Below are 15,835 nucleotides of genomic sequence, written 5' to 3'. Positions count from 1 at the left end.
ATCGATTACGCATGCGTAATCGTGAATTTAGCCATTAGTCTTTATCGTCTTTTCAAATTGAATATTGGCATGTTCCTGACGATATTTCAGTTTGGGTTTGACGATCGATCGTTCTCCTAATACAACAGTATTACAGTATTACAGTGATGTTTAATGTTGCGCCTGCGCAGAATTTACCAATTGAGGATGAAAAGTGATAGGGATATGCGCAAGTTTGGGAAGGAGGGGTGGGGAATGAGGATGGGGGTGGGGTGGGTTAGGTTGTGTGGCATGGAATGGAAGCTTTATCAAAACGTGAAAGAAACTAAAATGTTTATCAAACTTCATTAATTCTATTTTGTTCGACGTAATAAGTATTCATATTGACGAACATGTCACAGGACATATTTGAATGTTACTTGTTTCATTTTTATAAAACGAAACTAATTTACACTGTATGCAATAGTGGATAAGAACTTGCAAATGTTAGTGCCCCACGAATGTTTATTTTTATGGAACTTCCAGCAATTAAGCTTAAATTTTTAAGTTATCGCAAGTAGCGACACAAATTGTCAAAATCTTGTTTAAACGGACCCCTTTTATATCAAATAACCGAGGTGAACATTTTAACCACTACATATTCAAACTGGCAATCTTGTTCACTGTATGACAGAGGGCGCTGTCTATGATGACGACATCACAAAGTGATCACCTCCGGCTTCAGACAACGCCACGGTGCAAATTACAGGGCACGTCATTTTAACTCATTTTAAATAGCGTCTTTATAGAACAACAATGCTGATGTCTATTTGAAGAAAGCGAAACAGAGTCATTTATTGTTTGTAGACGTATTATGCTAAATTCCGTTGTCACTATTAGAATTACTTTCATTGTACCAATTCATATTACATTGTGATAACATATTTAGATCTAAATTATATATTCACGACTATACAGAACGACTATAACCTTTGATATGCATTTACAACTAACAGAGTACTACCACACACAACGTTTATATAACACTTTATTTAATTCTTGATTTACGAGTACATACAAATGTATGCGTTGACAATGCTTTATTTCACGAGATGTATAGGGCTACAGTTTTACCTATACAGAATTAATTTATTTAATTGTATAATCTGAGGATGACGTAAGAATAACGTGTTTTACATCAGTTTGTATAAAGCTTTAATAAAATACATATTAATTGAATATGACATGTACATGGGGTATGTATGTATGTATGTATGTATGTATGTATGTATGTATGTATGTATGTATGTATGTATGTATGTATGTGTGTGTATGTATGTATGTATGTATGTATGTATGTATGTATGTATGTATGTATGTATGTATTTAGGTATGTATGTATGTATGTATGTATGTATGTGTGTGTGTATGTATGTATGTATGTATGTATGTATGTATGTATGTATGTATGTGTGTGTGTGTGTATGTATGTATGTATGTATGTGTGTGTGTATGTATGTATGTATGTATGTATGTATGTATGTATGTGTGTGTGCATGTATGTATGTATGTATGTATGTATGTATGTATGTATGTATGTATGTATGTATGTATGTATGTATGTATGTATGTATGTGTGTGTGTGTGTACATGTATGTATGTATGTATGTATGTATGTATGTATGTATGTATGTGTATGTCTGTCTGTATGTGTGTGTGCATGTATGTTGTATGTATGTATGTATGTATGTATGAATGCATGTATGTATGTATGTATGTGCATGTATGTGTGTATGTATGTGTGTCTGTCTGTCTGTCTGTCTGTCTGTCTGTCTGTATGTATAATAATAATAATGTTGGTTTCTTATATAGCGCTTTCCCACACCGTGCTCAAAGTGCTTTACAATTATTACCCCTGGCTCAGATCAGAACGGCACAACGGCCCTTTAGTCTTCCTCAAATCCATTGCAGCCATTTCAGCGCATAGGATTAAAGCCTTCACATTGCAACCTACATCCTACCAGGTCCCCAATTATACAGCTGGGTTGACTGAAGCACAGTCGTGGTTCAAATCTTGCCCAAGGACTTTAGCCACTCAGAAACAAACAGCAGGCAGCGACAGGGCTCGAACCTGCAACCTGTAGATTCACGCCAACCATTCACCCATCATGACTCCATGTATGTATGTATGTATGTATGTATGTATGTATGTATGTATGTATGTATGTATGTATGTATGTATGTATGTATGTATGTATGTATGTATGTATGTATGTATGTATGTATGTATGTATGTATGTATGTATGTATGTATGTATGTATGTATGTATGTATGTATGTATGTATGTATGTGCATGTATATGTGTATGTATGTATGTATGTATGTATGTATGTATGTATGTATGTATGTATGTATGTAAGTATGCATGTATGTGTGTGTGTGTGCCTGTCTGTCTGTCTGTCTGTCTGTCTGTCTGTCTGTCTGTCTGTCTGTCTGTCTGTCTGTCTGTCTGTATGTATGTATGTATGTATGTATGTATGTATGTATGTATGTATGTATGTATGTATGTATGTATGTATGTATGTATGTATGTATGTATGTATGTATGCATACCTGACCATTAACACCATTACACAACTCTTCAAACATTTAATATTAATGTTGAATACATTACATAGACTCTGAAAAACAAGGATGCTGGAGTGAGTGTGATATTGTAATTAGTGTTATTAAGTTAAAGCCTAATTAAGCCGCAAAGTGTAATTCTAATGAAGTACATTTAGTAATTAATCAACAGTAGAACTACACATGCAAATAACCCAAGTGATTCATTAATTAATATTAATATTATATGCACGTGACCATTCTGAGAAAGTATGTGTATCATCTATGTACATAATCTAAAAGCCATTGTTTATACACACGGTGTTTATCTAATTGCTGGGTTGACGGTTCTATCAACTCCTTACAAGAAATTCAGAAGGAAACGTTATCTGCGACGATGTTCCGAATATTGTTTTTGGTACAGAGTCTGTGCATTTCGTTATTACTGGCTCAGGGTAAGTTATAACTGTTTATTGAATACATTGGAACCGAGAAATCTATTACACATGAACTGGTCATTCCATGATTATTCAATGCTACAACATTTATACAGATATATCCATATTCAATTTTTCCTATTACTTATATCTATAAATGTTCATTCAATTTCCCCGTATAAATTTCCCCCAAACATAATTGGACAGTCAGATTTTACGTGTGCAATTTTTACTTAGCGATAACCATTTGAGGGAAAACTGTTATGTTAGAAATCAGTCATGACACACAAAATGTATCTTTCATATGATAATAAAGGAAGCCACAACGAAATGTTGATTTACTGGTCCTATTGTTGAGTATGCAACTATAGATAAAATGACAATTCTTTTTAAACTCAATGATTATTTGGTATGAATTAAGTTTAATGGAAATATTGGTATGAATTAAGTTTAATGGAAATATTATCAGCGAGTTAGCGAAGCGCGGGAATGAATTCTGTATATATAAAACAATTCTTTTTAAACTCAAGGCTTATTTGGTATGAACTAAGTATATTGGGAGTTATCGGAGAGTTAGCGAAGCGCGACTTATAACTAACTATTAGGGAATGAATTCTGTATTTATAAAACATTAACATTAATGGCAAAGAGTCATTAGCTATTGTATTAATTATTTATTACACATGGTCACTATTCCATCTAGTTTCATACTCGAATTAATAACTTAAATTGATTAATTTTATATTAACAACTCTATATCACACTAGCTTAAAGAGTTGTCATTCCATGGTTACGTTTTACGACCTGAATTTGATGAAATAATGACTTCTTAGACATACGCCGAGCATACTGTCGCAGTATGTCGAGTTTCAACATCAGTGGCAACAAAATAAACATATAAATGTGGTGCTGAACAACAACAACAACAACAACAACAACAACAACAACAACAACAACAACATCACCATCATCATCATCAACAACAACGACGACGACGACAGAAACAACAACAACAACAACAACAAAAACAAAAAACAAAAACAACCTCTTAGTCGGGAACAGAAGAAATGTGATGATTTAAGATACGGTGTTTTCAGTTACACTAAGAATTAAGATCTAAGCACGAAATGTCTCATTGTGTCTCTTCATAAATTTCTTCCCTCCCCCACTCCCTCATCATCTGTTCCTTTCAGGTATCTGCTAGGCAATTTGCCTGCCTGCCTGCCTGCCTGCCTGCCTGCCCGTCTCACTTATAAGAACTGCAGTAGCAACAGAACACATATCTCTATAAAAGCATGTTGGCATTTTTTGTTTTAAGTGTAATATATAATTTGCATAATAAATGTTTTAGGTAATAACGGTATATATATATATATATATATATATATATATATATATATATATATATATATATATATAATGAACGCAAACTTCAAATTTTGTGTAATTTTGTACATGCAAATGATACATTAACCATGACATAAATAACCATTTTTTGGTGATTAGGAATGTGTATACTTAAAGCTTGTTCATGTACCTTATAATCTTAGTGATCCATTTGAAAAATTAATGGTTTTCGATAATTGCGCAAAATCTTAAGATAAGAATACAAGTTAAAATTCCATACAGTTTCATCCCATTAATTTTCCAGTTATTAGGGGGGGGGGCACATCATGTATGATAGTTATAGGTGAGAATTTTGCATTCCAACAATGTGTGTATTAACAAAATCTATGGTTTTGCCCTTACGGGAAGCAGTCAGTATACATGTAATGTGATTCTTCTTAATGTATAGACAGGTACATACATTATTTACGGTTATCTACTTGATGTGGGTATGTTGTGTATGATATGTGTGGTTCATTTCTATTTACAGAGTGTCCATCAGGTGACTGGGTTTGGGATGGAGTCAGCAGAAGTTGTTATCTGTTCGAAACTGAATTGAGGACTTTTGATGATGCAAATGCGGAATGTCAAAGTTTATTACCCGGAAAATCCAATTTATTAATGATGAAAACTCGAACAAAGTTGGAAAGTATGGATGTATCTTATGCCATGTGGATTGGATTACAGAGAGTAAGTGTCACATTTTGATTTAGGCCCCGCAATTGATGATGGCATATATAAGATACTTACCCAGACGTTAAATGCGAGTACTGCGCAGTTGGGTATATTATATGTAGGGTTATTCCATCTAAACACAGTACCCAAATAGTAAAAATAACAGTCAGTGCTCCTCGAGTTACAAATTAAGCAAAATGTTATGCAAACTATGTAGAAGGATATGTCAATTTGGTAAACGATATGCAAACATGATAATACAATATGTAAATTAGATAAATGATATGTACATTTATTTGTGAAAAACCTTATTAAATCTCAGAATAAATCGATTTGATTCTGGGATGTGGTTGAGTGGAAATTTTCGCTAAAGACTTATTTTCGCTTATTTGGCTAGAAACAAAATTGCTAAAATAAGTTTTTACTAAAATGTCTTCTTGTAGATAGCTACAATGTACCAGTCTGGTAATTAATCTATGAGAACTAGCTGAAGACTGTAAAATTACAAAAAAATTCTAGTAGTGAAAATAGGTTTACTGTATATTGTTCCATGCATGGTGGCCTGAAAAACCTTCATTTGTCATTCATACTCCACAGTCTCGCTATTTACAATGTTATAAATTAGATTTGTGATGAATCAATATATGTATCAATTTTGTAGACAAACCCCGGGGTTAATGATTGGCAGTGGATTGATGGAACCCCAATGTTAGATGAGGTTGCAAACTGGGGTCAAGGTGAACCTAATAACTTTAATAGTGAAAACTGCGTTCACATAATGCAGAACAATTTGATGCGACAATGGAATGACCTTGATTGTTCTACTGGACTTGGATACATATGTCAAATAGAAAAACCAGGTACAGAATTCGTTACGTTTAAACGTTTAACATACAATAACCACTATTACCTACATTCTCAAAAATTAGTAAAATTTCAAAAAAGAACAATTTTTACTCAGCTTTGTATTCATAGCGCTACATACTACAACATACTGGCTTTGTATTCTTAGCGCTACATACTACAACATACTGGCTTTGTATTCTTAGCGCTACATACTACAACATACTGGCTTTGTATTCTTAGCGCTACATACTACAACATACTGGCTCTATTCATAAAGCTACATACTACAACATACTGGCTTTGTATTCATAGTACTACATACTACAACATACTGGCTTTGTATTCTTAGCGCTACATACTACTACATACTGGCTTTGTATTCTTAGCGCTACATACTACTACATACTGGCTTTGTATTCTTAGCGCTACATACTACTACATACTGGCTTTATTCATAAAGCTACATACTACTACATACTGGCTTTGTATTCATAGTACTACATACAACTACATACTGGCTTTATTCATAGCGCTACATACTACAACATACTGGCTTTGTATTTATAGTACTACACACTACTACATACTGGCTTTGTATTCATAGCACTACATACTACTACATACTGGCTTTGTATTCATAGTACTACATACCACTACATACTGGCTTTGTATTCATAGTTCTACATACTACTACATACTGGCTTTGTATTCATAGTGCTACATACTACTACATACTGGCTTTATTCTTAGCGCTACAACATACTGGCTTTGTATTCATAGCGCTACATACTACAACATACTGATTTGAAATAAATTGTGCTGTCTGAAACGATTTTCAATTTTGGCCAATTTAGTTAGAAGTGGGGGGGTCCTAAGTCCAAAGTAAAATAATTTAGTTTTTGTCTCACATTATATTAAACTATTCATCTCACTCCTAATAAGATGGTCGGACCATTCTACTTATAATGGGGGGGGGGGGGGTTCCTGATGTGATTAACGAGGTAGAATCTGTGACAGCTTTACGAAACGAACGCACGTCTGTAGTTGATTAGTTTGTTATTTTCAGTTTTGAATTGGTTTCCACAAATACATCAAGGTAATTATTATATACCTAGACCGACAATTTTCCAGGGTGTGACATTAAAGTACAGTGACATGAAATCCATACATTTCATAAAACATTGTAAGTGTAATTCAATTGAACATCAAAGCCTCATTTGATGTTTTCTTGCCAATGTCACTCATTGTTTAAATAAATAGATAAATAGATAGATAAATAAATAAATAAAAAAGAAATAAAATAAATGAATAAATAACTATTACTATACTTATGGCATCAGACGCATAGGTTTCCAAAGCTATTTTTGTTGACGTAGTAACTAATGCCAAATCTGGTAGTGCCAAGGTTGAAGGAACAATATTCTAAAGGTTGACTTGTGCAAGGCATTCAGTTTACATCTGGTGAATGTTTCACCATTTTTTTGACATTTTAACTTCAACTGTAAATGTGTTTGGCACATGATCCAAGTTTCATGCATAATTGTAACTGGCGTTCATTGGTCATTCTAATGCCCCTTTTCCCCCCAATAAAAGCGTTTCTATTCTATATACTGCTCTTGAATAAAGTCTTCTCATCGACAAATTGTTCCCTTCCTTGAAAGTCTGTGGTGTGATTGTACTGATCCCAATGCATTAGTTAAACTAGTAGAAACGACAACAGTGGTGGCAGCACCGACTACTCTGAAATGTGAATGACTAGCTAAATGTAATAAAATGTATAGGTAAAATAGATAGATAAGAAACTGACTTCCCACAGACCACTCAATACAAATATAAACATCATCCAACCCCTACTGATACACACACACACACACACACACACACACACACACACACATCGTCCTTGGAACAAACAAGGTATTGTAAGTTATTGCATTACAGGCTCAGATTTTGACACATACATATGTGTATTGATTCAAAGTTACAAGTGCTATATCTGTACACATACAGCGCCTGCTTGTCGGCAGGAATGTGATAATGTTTATATTTGTAATAAGTGGTCTGTGGGAAGCATGTTTCTTATCTCTCTAAATTGTTCTTAGGGAACATAATATATGCATGATACGCACAGTCGTTCGGCGATCACTCGCTGCTTTACCTGTAATATGTGTTCATCATAAATTTTGTAAGTATTTTAATTTGAAGTCGTGATCAAAATAGAAAAAATAGTGGGTCTATTTATATGATAAAAAATAATCTCTCAGTCTTTCTCTATCATGCAACGTCATCTCAGTCTCATGATTTCCTTAATGTCTGTATCCCTCCTCACTTACTGTCTCGGAAGGATACGGCCGACATACTAATTTCTTCTTGAAGACAAATATGGCGAATAAAAATCCTGAATAATTTTCCACATTTCAAAGATTGTATTAAATATATTACTATTTTTTATCTTAACTATTTATAATGCTGTCGTGATATTACCAGAAATGCCAAATGTGGCTCCTACTGGAGGAAACTGCACTGTACAACCAGAAAAAGGTACGTCACATTTAAGGTGGAACTCATTTGTGTTGCCAGATTTAGAGAGCTTCCATATATTCGAATAATCTTGCCACCAACATATCTCTATTTCAAAAGATGATTTTTTGTTGTTGTTATGCAGTTCATACTCCTTGTATTCAGTTATAGTGTTTGCTGTACAGACTTTGGTTAGTTTCTATATAAGGGAACTATTTACTTGGTCCTAACCATCAATATGTTTGCTGGTACTATCATATTCATTCACTCTGATGAGATAAAGTTGAATTTACTCTGTATCGACTTGTAACCAACAGGATGTATTTTGATACTTCGTGGTTAATGAAAACGTGATATATTGTCAGAATACAATTTCATTCTTTATTTAGGTGTAACTCTCCAGGATAAATTCACTATAACCTGCTTTGGATGGACAGATGAAGGCAACATTTCACTATCACTTTGGAGTCCTCCTTCTGATATAAATGGGAACACAAAATGGTTAACATATGAGTTGAGAGTTGTGAACAAGGTCACGGGAAAACAAGAACTTTTGTACAAATGCGTCAACTCTTCATTCCCTGCTCTACAGCTACCGAGTGGTGACATTGAAAACGACTTTATGATTGAGATCGAAGCAAGAATAATTGATATGTATGGATTATTTGCAGGATACATGATTAATGTGCAGGTATTTCTAACTCTACATTCTACTCTAAAATAGTGTAATAATGGGGAACGTCACTCCAGAAAATAGTGACGTTTTCATAAACTATTGGTTCTTTATTTTACATCACCTACAATCACTTGCGATGCAGAGAAACATCTAGTTGATATTGTGTTTCTTTATAGGGTATCTTTGCTATGGGCAACAGTGCATGATCTACACGGCACTAAAATCCTACCTCAGGTAAGATTTAGGATAGTTTGAGGTCCGTATTGATGAAAACGCATCCTGAAATCATCCTGACTTAGGACACCTTCGAGAGGTTTCCTGAAACCCTCCTTATTTCGTCCTATGTGCTGTGTGGATGTTTTCTGTCCTGAAACCCTCCTTGTTTCGTCCTATGTGCTGTGTGGACATGTTCTGTCCTGAAACCCCCCTGACTTAGATTCCGTCGTAGCACTGAACGTAACAGATTTGCAGTATTCTTCTGACTTTATTCTGTTGTTTCAGGCGATAATTATGATTCCTTGTCCGTAGGTTACGTAAAATTGAAAACAATGTGTCTCAAAATAAACGTAAGCAAAGTTTCATTACGTCACCACGTATATTTTCAGAAGCGGGTCAGGAGGGATCGTGCGACATCTACGTCGAAACCTTCCTGTGTGTAGACACAAACCTATCCTACTTTGGGACTAGCTTAGGTAGGACGCCCTACGTCTAGATGTGGTTAAAAAACAATAAAACAGCTTAATATTACATAATAATTACTTAGGATGTTTGTGGTGTGTTAAACATCTTGTTGATATATCTTCAATTGCCAGTATTTCAAAATATTACACCCCCATTACACCACCATTGAGGATAAGGCTACTATTCTTTACTAATACACACCATCAAACAGGTAATGTGACTGGTGGTAATCGAAATAATATGGTGATTTACCATGGTTCAAGATCATAACTAATCATGTCCATACATTGTGATTCGAAGCAACGGCTTCTCAATTGGGAGTTTTAAAAGAAACTTTTAAATTTCTCAGTTAAGGAAGAAATATGGTAATAACTTATCTATGGGGGTGTGCTTCAAATACGAACACATAAACACGTCTCCAGGTCCTAAGGTTACGTAAAGGGTTACGTACTAGTAATTCAAAACTTGTGTTCAATTCAAAATGATAATAAAACATGTCAGGGGACATGTCGACGACTTATATAGCTCTTTACAAATTCAGATATAAATATCATTTATTACTGTTTAGGTCATAGGTGTTGAACTAAACACCGAAAACTTGAACTGGATAGAAAATGTCATCAGTAACTTGGAAGAACAGCTTTTAGAAGAAAGTTTAGACTCAAACGTTGCCCTCTCCATCATAAACCTTGCGTGTGGTGCGATAAACAACGGATCGAAGGTAAGACACCGTGCTGTTTACTTTACTGGAGAAGTGCAAAATCTCTTGAAACCTAGTTATTGATATGATTCTCTGTATGATTTTCTGTACATGGTTTTACTAGGGGCGCTGGGATAGGGTGGGTTGGTACTCCAACACTAAGTTGGAGGTGATATGACTGTTCTCCGCACGCGTTGAGCGTCTAGTATGGCAGCATAAACGCTGGTGGTCGTGTTCCTAAAACCTGTAAAATGCCTCAATCCAACGGACGAATCTTTATTCGCGAATATGTAGTGGCTATTTTACCTTATACCATACATTTAATGCAATAGTACCTATTTCTCCAAAAACAAAGACATCTTCAGAAACAACGTAGATAGTCAGATTCTGGTTAGCACCCTTTATAACATTTATAAAAGTAACCCCTCCCCACCAGATGTTTATGATTGTAATTGATCTGGTCAGTTTTACACCATAGTTTAAAAAAAAACTACATATAACGTAACCTAAGGCTTTTGTATTCTGTATTTTGTATTGCAACAGGGGCTTGAAAATGACACAGCTGGCGTGGCAAAGTTGCAGGAGGTAATAATAATAATAATTTATTTTCTTAAAAAGCGCACTACACTGCGTCTCAGTGCTCTTTACATTACTAAAAAGACATAGCTGATAAAAAACAGATTTGACAACAACACTCAACAAAAGCAACAATAAAAGCAGCTATAACATAAAATTCCACAAATCATACATCATAAAATTCCTTAAACAAATGGGTCTTGAGACCACGTTTAAATGACTCAATTGTAGAGATCGAGCGAATGCTAAAAGGTAGACCATTCCAGACAATTGGAGCTGCAATCGTAAAAGCACGGTGACCGTAGTTTTTTGTTGTATAAGTTGTATCACGTCTTGATAAGGTTAATTTGTCGGATGAACGGAGTGTGCGCTGTGGGGTAGGCGAAATCTGTTATTTTTCTTCTTGTTGTTCACTCAATTTTTCTATTCATCAGCCTTAATTATTCATTCTTCATGTCATGAATACCAAATTAAGACACCTGTCTTTCTTACAGGCCAAATCTTCTCTTATGAAGCTTACAATGATGGCGTTTAACTCCGGCACCCAGGATTTATACACTGTAAGACAGATTGTGCAAGTGCTATCAGGTGTGACTTCATTCAAAAATGCAAAAGAGCTTCGCCAGGAAACACAGGTAGGAGTTATTTTATGAGAATAGGCGGAAAAATTGCCGATGATGCAAAAAAAAATGACTATATTTTGGTGGTAATCCGTGGTTACCATGGAAACCCATATAAGTAAAATTGAACATTTTTAGACATTTTTGTATATCAGTAAGAATCTATTTAAGTAAAATTAATAAAAATTAATGGATTGCATATGGGATTAAGAAGCAAAAAATTAAATTAAAGGTGGCGATCCCTGTAACCTTGACAACCTAAACATGCCAAACTGAAAAATTAATAAGAACATTTTATATCCATATTCCTCAGGTTGCTGGAACGGAATTAATTACCAAAGTGCTATCATCTCTCACTTCATTTGCTAATGACAGCAGCAGCCACAAAGACGACATTTTACCATCAATAGAAGGTAAATGAAAGACAATGTGATACAACCTGACAAGTGTGTCTTATGTTCTAAAAAAAAGAAACAAAAAGAAACCCGACAAAGTGTATATATTGTTATATACATATACACATAACACTTTCTTTAAAAAATGACACACAGTGATACAATCGTTGAATGTTGGTTTAAAAGAGGACATCTTCTTGAACTGATTCTTATTGAAAGTAGTAGTTCATATTCATTCACTGCTTACTCAATTTGAAGTTGTGCTATCTGGAAGAGGGGTGTTATTCTTTTTATCAGACAACCTACAATACATTTGCGCCTACAATGTTAATTAGAGGTGTATCTATCTATAAATATAATATTAAGAAGTTGAAATTGTGATTTGTAAGGGGCGTTGATTTTTACATGCGGACCTAATAATGAATAAGATGGGATATATTGCACCATAGTACTGCTACACAAATATGTTTACCCACAGTAATCAATATTACGAGTAGGGGAAATCTAAGAAACACAGTTAACAAATATTCAAGTTGCAGCTAGTGCAGCTTTAAGCTTTCAGTAAAACTTGATGTTATCAATATGTTCATTATTCATAGGTGTATTCAAAGCGTCTTCCAATATCATTGAAACTGTACAGCATCGAGTTGAGTCACATGGGAAGAGTGACACATGTGGTGAGCAGGTAATGGTGCTGTAAATGTTTTGATATTCAGTATTGAATATAAACTTCTTTTTTTCAAATAGCTTTTGAGTGTAGCAGTATTCAGACGGTTTATAACAAGAAACAAAGTCTTACATAATGCAAGTAAAGTAGCTGAGCTTGAAATGATAATATATTATATATGCTAGTATAGCATTTATCGACAATAAATTCATTGGTTGATACTCGGGTATGATTCCGTCGCGCCATAGCTACACAGCAGAGTTTGGAGATGCGATCAATGATATACCAGTAGTATAAGTAAGTAATTTTCCACTGTTAAATCTGGTCGTTGCATGTACCATGATTTGATTTATGTTGACTGCAGGAGGCTAGCCTTCGCCAGACGCAGATTGACTTAATGTGTCATAATGTTACATGACGTCATTATGTAGCCTGACCTGATCTGAACATACTTTGATATAAACATTGCATTGGTGATGAATATATTGTTCATGGTTCCAATAATCAATAAGACAGTACACTATAGTTACTTTGGAACGGTAAATTGGAAACGAATGCATTGTTTTATATTTTCTCTCCCATGAAGGAAACAGCGATGATTACATCATTATTTGATTCTATGTCATTATGCCTCGACATATCACTATTAATGATCAATAAGAATGATGATCAAGATGAAGTAGTGTACAATACAAACTCGATAAAGGCTACAGTTGAAAAGAATATCTTCTCAAATTCAAGTGACGATGCTCTTGATTCAGAAGCTGGTGGATTTACATTGCCAACTAGTCAAAACAATACTGGTGGTAACTATTCTACAAAGGTACGAACTCTTTACGTTTATTAAATTCTTAGAGAGAGAGAGAGAAAGAGAGAGAGAGAGAGAGAGAGAGAGAGAGAGAGAGAGAGAGAGAGAGAGAGAGAGAGAGAGAGAGAGAGAGAGAGAGAGTTGGTATGTGCCATTTACGTATGAGATGTTATAGGCATCATATCATTATAGTAATGTAAAATGACACGCGTTCTCAACCTTTTCTTTCAAACATATTAAATCGATATGTGAATGTGGTAGGAAAAAGAAGAAATAGCGAAATTACTTTCATGATGCTTGTACTGTGATTTAATGAAATATATATACTAATCAGATTACACTCTTTTGTTCCCCTACATTCCAGTTTACAGGGTCAAAGGTCAACCGATATATGTGTAAGTCTCCAGAAAACATTAAAAGGTCACCAGTCGTATCGCTTGATATTTATGACCATAATGGTAACAGAGTGCAGATGGGAACTTCTTATACCATAAACAGGGAGGGAGCCAGGGAAGGAGACAACAAGCAAGAACGAAATTTAGAAATGAAGAACGGATTGGGTGTTGAGTTTACTGTCAATCTTACAACACATCAACAAGATGGCGTCATAGCTATTTTCATCCTGCCCAATTTAACACAAAGTAACACAACATATGGACTATTTGCCAAAGCTGGTGACAAACCTAATGAAACATCATTCGACGAATCGTGGTTGATTACAGATGATAGAGTTCAGGCTGCGTTCCTCGCCAACACATCTCAAGATATGGTTTACTATTTCTTAATGAAAGTCGGTAAGCCATTCGAATCATGTAAAATTGATTTTCATTACCACTGCAGCAATATTAATAGTCGTAAACCACATCCACTTTGTGAGCACTGTCCTGAACAAAAACAATCTAAGTAACACAGAAGAAAAAAGGGTTTTGGGAGAATGAGCAACATTGACTTATTGATAACAATGTTCACAAGGCATCTTTCACAAGGTAACATTGTTGATATATACATAATATTTGGTTGTACTTTGAGTACACGTACAAACAGAACTGGATATATAATTTTCTCTGAAAATGAGTATAAACGTCAACGTGTATGGACATACCCTGAGAGTAAGTCAACAAGTATGTGAGTATCATAGTGATACGTGTGTTCGTTTGCTTTGATGTAGATCGAGCAAATCAAAATTTCATACTACTTACTTACTTACTTACTTACTTACTTACTTACTTACTTACCTACTTACTTACTTACTCACTTACTTACTTGCTTGCTTGCTTGCTTGCTTACTTACTTACTTACTTACTTACTTACTTACTTGCTTGCTTGTTCACTTATATTATTTTAACTTTTTTAAATTTTATAGTTGGAAATGTTAATGCCACAGATGAACACAGTGTGACAGTGACAATATCAGGCTCAGTATGTCTTTACTGGAACACAACACATCAACGATGGCAGTCTGATGGATGTTGGGTAGGGCAACTTTTATCCATCAATATGGACATTGAAATATGTATATATTTTGACATTACAAAAGAGACGCTCTTTATTTCTGAAATTCCGCAATTGAAGAAACATGATAATATAGAGAGCTTGCAAACTCATCCAAAGCATAGCCTGGAAAAGATTTCACTTTCCAGTAGTACTCTTCAGATATCAAATTCATATCGTGTTTATTGCAGTTATTAGATAACGTTTAGCAAATACCATAGACTTATTGTGTTTGACAAGAAGCATTTGGAATGGTCGCGTATCTCTAATACTTGACAAAGATTGTCACCAGGATTATCAAGTAAAACAAACTGTTTGAAAGTGCCCTCAGAATATATCATAACGTACTTGAGGACATGAGATATCATTGCAGAGTTTTTACTTCCTTTTCCATCTCCTTGATTATAACAGCCAGCCTTGCACATGGACATGACGTCACTGACATGCTACTGCAATCATCTGACGACATTCACCGCTACAGACATCGTGGTACCAGTCAATACGATCGACTTTAGTGAAGTATTCACTGCTGATATTACTGACAATGCACTCGTGTTTTCTACCATCATTGTGTTATTTGTCTTGTACGTCATTGCTGTTATCTTATTGAGAAGAAAGGACAAACAGGATATCATAAACGTAAGGACATTTTGAACACATTACATCGCATATGTACAAGCCAAGATATTGTCTTCGAACAGAATATATGGATTGTATATTCTGGTGGTTCTACGTCTGGACAACCCTGTTAACGTCCCTCGTTTTGAAGTGCTCGAAATAGGAGTTAAAACTTT

The 15,835-nt window shown here is 34.8% G+C and overlaps 1 protein-coding gene across 3 annotated transcripts in view; it reads left to right on the top strand.

The window, feature by feature from the left end:
• The window catches only part of LOC144450670 (acetylcholine receptor subunit alpha-like), a 20,504-nt gene extending 19,307 nt beyond the window's left edge, over positions 1-1,197 (top strand). For all 3 annotated transcript variants that reach the window (XM_078141320.1, XM_078141321.1, XM_078141319.1), the window contains exon 8: positions 1-1,197. This exon is cut by the window's left edge and continues 858 nt beyond it. The gene's annotated coding sequence lies outside the window, so the exon portion shown is untranslated.
• The last annotated feature ends 14,638 nt before the right edge of the window (positions 1,198-15,835 follow it).

The sequence above is a fragment of the Glandiceps talaboti genome, chromosome 20 (assembly GCF_964340395.1).
Source record: "Glandiceps talaboti chromosome 20, keGlaTala1.1, whole genome shotgun sequence".
Taxonomy (NCBI): Eukaryota; Metazoa; Hemichordata; class Enteropneusta; family Spengelidae; genus Glandiceps; species Glandiceps talaboti.
Note: the sequence above shows the minus strand (reverse complement) of the source record. Positions and strands in the feature narration are given on the sequence as shown.